Source organism: Gossypium hirsutum, chromosome A10 (genome assembly GCF_007990345.1).
Source record: "Gossypium hirsutum isolate 1008001.06 chromosome A10, Gossypium_hirsutum_v2.1, whole genome shotgun sequence".
Classification (NCBI taxonomy): Eukaryota; Viridiplantae; Streptophyta; class Magnoliopsida; order Malvales; family Malvaceae; genus Gossypium; species Gossypium hirsutum.
In genome coordinates, this window is record NC_053433.1 from 40,281,698 (window position 1) to 40,288,407 (window position 6,710).

At 33.8% G+C, this 6,710-nt stretch overlaps 1 non-coding gene across 1 annotated transcript; it reads right to left on the bottom strand.

The window, feature by feature from the left end:
• Positions 1-854: 854 nt before the first annotated feature.
• On the bottom strand, positions 855-961 carry LOC121208849 (small nucleolar RNA R71). Its single transcript, XR_005903973.1, has one exon. It is a non-coding gene; the product is annotated as a small nucleolar RNA R71 (small nucleolar RNA).
• Positions 962-6,710: the final 5,749 nt, after the last annotated feature.

Here is a 6,710-nt window from a genome sequence, read left to right on the forward strand (position 1 = left end):
TATTACCGAATGACCATTCTGCATGGGAAAAGGATTCATTTTTCAGGATGCTCCTTTATAGGGTATACGAAGGCCATATCAACAGTTTTTGAAAAGCATGGGGGGGCATCTTCTGTCTCCATCCTAATGATCTCTTCCCAAAGGTAGTAAAAGAGTTTTATTACTTGTCACTTTATTACTTGTTGTGATTGTGTACACTTGCACATTTCTATTGTTTCGAGTTTTTGGCGCCGTTGTCAAGGAGTGTTTTAAAAGACATTATCTGTGAAATTGTTAATTTTGCATTTTGGTATATTTTTTTTGTTAAATTTTAATTCCATTTTTTTGTGTTTGTTTCAGGCGTTTATGAGTATTGATCAAATTATTAACTTACTCCTTGTAGACCCTAAAATTGAAAGTACTTTCAAACAAAAGAGAAGATAAGCAAACAAAAGAAGGGCCGAAAAGATGATTTTTGAAAATCAAAACAAAAATCCAGGAGGAACATTCACTTATAATACTCACAATCCAATCATTGTTGCTGATGACAAAAATTGCGTCATTTGACAATATGCCATTCCTATACTCAACGAGCTCAATTCGGGTATTAGAAGAACCGAAATCGAGGCACAACAATTTGAGCTGAAGCCAGTTGTGTTCCAAATGTTGCAAAATATGAGTCAATTTAGTGGGATTCCTACTGAAGTTCTACATATTCATCTTTAGCTATTAATGGAAGTAAGTGACTCATTTAAACTAGTCTGGGTGATAGAGCATGAGCGTGGTTGAACTCCCTACCGTCTGGTTCCATAAGTACATGGCAAGAGTTAGTTGAACATTTCTTAATGAAATATTTCCCTCCATCTTTAATCGTGAAGATCCAAAATGAAATCACTTTATTTAAGCAACTTGATGAATAATCTTTGTATGATGCATAGGAATGGTTCAAGGAGTTATTACGAAAGTGCCATCATCACGACATTCCTTACTGTGTTCAAATTGAGACTATTTATATTGGTCTTAATATTCATACTAGAATGATGGTGGATGCTTCAGCAAAAAGAGCCCATCTTTCTAAGTCTTATAATGATGCTTATAAGATTATTGAAAGAATTGCCAACAATAACTATCAGTGGCTAACAAACCGAGCAGCCTAAAAAAAAATGAGTAGCAGGAGTACATGAAGTGGACACACTTACTTCTTTGGTAGCCCAGGTATCCTCTATGTCTTCTATGCTTAAGAACATAACTTTTAATGGCTTCAATGGTAATCTGATAGGTCAGCAACCGAACCAGTTCAATAATATTTCTTCAGAATACTCTGAAGATGCTCATTTCTTTGAAAATTGCCCATCGAATCAAGAGTTAGAATATTACGTGGGAAATCAGAATTGGAATGGTTTGCAATCCAATTCTTACAACTCTTTATGGTAGAACCATCTAATTTCTCCATAGAGTAATCAATGGGTAGACCATAGTGACTCTTTTCGACCAAATTATATGCCATGATATTCTCAACAAGTGCAACAACCCCCACCAACTAAATCTTCAAGTGATCTTGAGAATCTGGTAAAGGCATACATATCAAAAAATGATACCATTTTAAGAAATCTAGAGAATCAAATAGGTCAGTTAACTAATGAACTTTGAAATAAATCCCAAGGAGCTTTGCTAAGCGATACTGAAAATCCAAGAATCTTGGGCAAAGAACATTGCAAAGTAGTCACTTTGCCAAGTGGAAAGATATTGGAGCCTAAGGTGGATGAGGTTCAAGATGAGCCTGTTGTAGCTCAAGACAAAGAGGAAGTTTAACCGAGTGTTAAAACTGTTGTATCACAGAATTCAGATTCGGTGATCCTTGATGAGGTAAACTCTAAACTAGTTAGTTCTGATTATCTAACACCCTTGTCAGATGTAGAAAATTTTCTACAGAAGAGTTGTCCAGTTAAAGCTATGATTCCACCACTGCCATATCCTCAACGATTCAAGAAGTAGCAAAAGGATACTCAGTTGAAAGAAATATTTGATGATGAGGTGATTTTTAATGACTTGGATGCTGCTAAATCCCCAGATATAGTTGAAAGCTGCTCTATTATTTCCAAGATGGACTCACTAGCTTATACAGGATAAGAGCTCAATTGTTTAGATAATCCGTTAGAACATATTCTACTGGAGGATTCGCTAAGTGATGATGAAGACAAGTAATGGTTAGCTTGGTTAGAAGCTAATTCGAGGGAATTCACTCAAGAAGTCCCACTTGAATCATTAGAGTTATCATCTCAGGAGTAGACACAATCAAAGTCGTTGATTGAAGAGCCAGCTGAATTGGAATTGCAAATTTTGTCTTCGCATTTGAAATATGACTATTTGGGTTTGTCTTCGACTTTACCTGTCATTATTTCAGTTGAGTTCACCAAAATCAAGAAGAAAAGGCACTTGTGATTTTGGTAAGGAACAAGAAGGGTACTGCATGGATTATTTCATATATTCGAGTCAAGGGTTGGAGAATTAGGAATTATAGGAAGTTAAACAAGGCCACCAGGAAAGATCATTCCGGGATTTCTTTCCCTAATAAGATGTTAGATAGATTTGATGGGAAAGAATATGATTACTTCATAGATGGCTATGGTTGGTATGACAAATGGCTATTCGACACTGCCATGGTGTAACATCTTGAAATAGGGCCTAAATGGAATAGTGGTTGCGAAACCACAAATTTGAGATAGAAAAGTTTATTTCGATTAATTTTTTTATGATTTTCCAAGTGATTAGATGCATGTGCTAGAGTATTGATAAGAAATTTTATAGATTGCATGTTTAATTTGCCTATTAGGGCCTATTTACAGAAGTCGCTGTCACAGCCCAATTTAAGGCCTAAACGGAACGATGGTTTTAGAACCACGAATTCAAAGTCAAAAATTTATTCCAATTAAGTTTTAAGGTTTATTTATTGATTAAAATATTTTGTAAAAATATCGTTAAGAAATTTTACTGATAAAGTGCTTAATTGGACTTTTAGGACTAAATTGCAAAAGTTGCAAAATATGTGTTCTAATTCATGAGTACTTGATTGACATGGAGTTTTAAAGAGGAGGTCCTTAAATGGAATTAGACCATTATATTTCATTTGGACAAAAATGGGCATGAATAGGACAAAATTTTAAAGAAAGGCCTTAAGGGCATTTTAGTCATTTGGTAATTAAAAGAAATAAAAAGGGAAAATAAAGCCAAAATTGACTCATCTTTTTCATGGAGGCCGAAATTAGCATGGGGGAAGCCATGGCTAGGGTTTTCAAGCTTTCCAAGCTCAATAGTAAGTTCGTTCTAGCCCCGTTTTTCAAGTTCTTTATGTTTTTGGAATCCCGGTAACTTAATTAAGCTTATTCTAGCAATAATTTAAGCTAGGGTTCATATTTGGAAAAATACCCATAGGTGAAATGTGTTTATTTTTATGTTTTATGGTAGAATATGAAGGCTAAAATTATGTTAAACAACTTTTGCTAAGCGATTTTAAGCAAAAATAAGTAAAACGGCTTAATCGGTAAAAGTTGTTATTGTTCATAACTATGTGTTAGAGTGAGAATTTGATGTTGCCATAGAAGAGAAAATTGATCATCATGTCATTAAACATGAGAATAAGGGATGAATTTTAATTCCCGAGCCTAGGGGAAAAAGTGTAAATATGCAAAAGTTTAGAGGCAAAATTGTAATTTTGCCAAAGTTTGAGTTAAGGACTGTTTTGAATAGTACATTAATTAAATAAGTAAAATATGATGTTTTAGATCCCAGAAAATGATATTTGAACCTAGAATGGGAGAAAAATCGAAAATCAGAAAAGTTGGTAAAATGGTCGTTTTAGTATCTAGGTAAGTTCATATGTATAATAAGCATTAATTTATGCATGTTTCAATGTAAAATTAATATATTTACTATGATTGCCGAGGTGTTGAAAGTAAGTATAATTATGATGATTTAAATGTTCAATATTAATTCGACATGGAAATGAGAAAGTATGTAAGTTTGTATGTAAATAATACATTATTTTTATTACGTTTTTATATTTCAGCATATTTTATGTATTGTAGCTGATTTTTGAATCATAATTGACTATTGGAAGAATGGAATAAAGTATTAGAAAGTGAGATACTTCCTGTTTGAACCTTCGGAATCGAAAGATATAGATGGTATGTAGCTAGGTCACATGTGTAATACGGGATGTATACCATGTGTATAAGAGAGCTACGAGATATTATGAGGTAGCTAGGTCGCATGGGTGATACTATGTGTACACCATGTAGACAAGAGAGCTAAGAGATAGATGTAGCTAGGTTGCATGTGTGGTTCCAGGTGAAGAACACCATGTAAACAAGAGAGCTACGAGATAAAGTGGCTAGGTCACATGGGTGATACTATGTGTACACCATGTGTACAAGAGAGCCAAAATTATGTGTACAATCAAGCTAGGTCACATGAGTGGTGCTAAGTGAAGGCCACTATGTGTACAAGAGAGTTTCGATTTTAAAGGTGGACTGTGTGCGATACCATCGCGTATCTGTTATTATTCTGAAGTGTTCAACCGGGAAATTGATTAAATGAAATTGTGTATGACTTTGTGTAGATAAGTGTAAGTATATACGTGTGTAATCTATGAGTAATATGCTTGATATGTGATCGGAAATCGGAAAGATTGTTATGTGTAAGTGATGAATACAATTGAAGTGTGAAAGATCAGAATTAACAATAAAACTGTTCTGGATAGTTGTAGTGATGAGAATCTAAAAATTTACCAAAAATAGTAGAAATTGAATCAGAGACTGAATGAGATATCAAATTAAAGCTTAATGAGTCTATTTTCATATAACAGAAACAGAGCAAGCAAAGGAATTCTATATTCTGAGATATTTAAGTTTCTGTGAGACTGGTTCAGAATGACTACGTGATCCCCTATTCTGACTTTGAAAAATCATTGAAAATTGTAAACATATAATTATGGGATATAATTTATATTTTTAAAATCCTTAATGAGTCTAGTTTCAAATTTAATAAACTATAACATCATATGTGTGACAGCCCTAAATTGACCCTAGTCGGAAAGCGGTTTCGGGACCGCTAAACCTAATCACCGAAGTATTTGAATATGATATTTATTGTCTAAAATGTGTGAATATGAATGTGTGAAAGTTTTAAGCTTAGATTTAGTCGATTGCATGTGAATTCAGCTAATAGGACTTATGTGTGACACTTTAAAATGTGACAGGTTAATCTATAAGGATCAATTAATGCATGTTATAAGAATGATGGGTTTGCATGTCAAATTTCCAATTATAATGAGTAGTGGCCGGCCATGGATGGGTCATTGATGATAATATGAATTTTCTATTAGCATTATTAGTTTAGAAAATAAAATAGTGAATTAAGAATGATAAACCATGAGGTGAGTGGGAGGAGAAACCAAAGTTGTCTCACCCTTACTCCCCCATTGCCGTGACTAGAGAAAGAGGAGGAAGAAAATCTTTAGGGAAGAAATTCGGCCAAGGTGGATAGCAAGAGGAAGGTAAGTTCAATGCCATTCTTGAAAAGAAAAAAAACTTATGCACCATTTGGATGATTAGTTAAATTCTACCTATTTTATGGTTTGAAGATAGGTTTTGTATGAGTTAAGTGTCGGCTAAAGTGGATTTGTGTTGATTTCATTAGCATGCTAAGTGTGAAGCTTTGTAATGATACATGTGATGGTGGATTGATGATTCTTGGATTTTCTTTTTAGCATTTGTGAGTTAGTCATTAAGTTCTTTGCTTAACCCATGGCAAAATTTGAAACGGTGTGGTAGCTAGAGCATTTGGCCATGGTAGAAAATGGAAGAGATATATGGTTGTTGTTTCGTGTTAAATTTAGATGAACGATGGTAGATGAGTGTTTGAACTATACAAATAATCATATGTGAGCATTGGGTGCTAAGGGTAAAGAATCGGCTACCTTATTATGTGCCAAGACCGAATGTGAATTTGGTTATGTTTGAGTAATTTATGTGCTTAAAATTGATGTAGTATAAATTATCATGTCCTTGCCGAATATATATATTTAATCAAAGAGGAGTTTGTTATTAAATATTGGTTCGGCTACTAAGCTAGGAAATAATTGTTGGAAACATGGTATCTAAGCACTTATGTAGATATATATATATGGCACTTTAAGTAAAATTGTTCATTTGATGAAGTTGGCTAATAGTTCAAGTAAGGATTACTCTATTTGAGAATGTACATGAATTGAGGGTTGATGTTTAAGTGAGGTAAGTATAGGTATATTCGGCTTGTAGTTTTATAAATGTGATATGAGTGTTTTGTTTTGTAAATGAGTAGTATGTTAAGAATGGTTCTAAAATATATATGGATGCCATGTGATTGTGTTTGATTGGGAAGCAAATTGTTTGATTTAGCTCAAGAGCTTAGAGGATCAAAGTTGGATAATGGAAAGGAAAAAGTGATCGAATAGCCGTTGAAGTTGCTCGACAACATCCGAGGTAAGTTTTTGAGTAATGGAACTTAGATTATGATTCGATTAGATCATGTTATATAGCGAATCAAAACCATGCTCTTTGTATGTATCTAATGAGCCGAAAATGGTAATGGTAGATAAGTGCCTTGTGTCTGAGTCCTAGTAATGGAAACGAAATAAAAATGTGTTATGATTTGTGTACATATGCGCATGATTATTTGGATGATAACCGGAC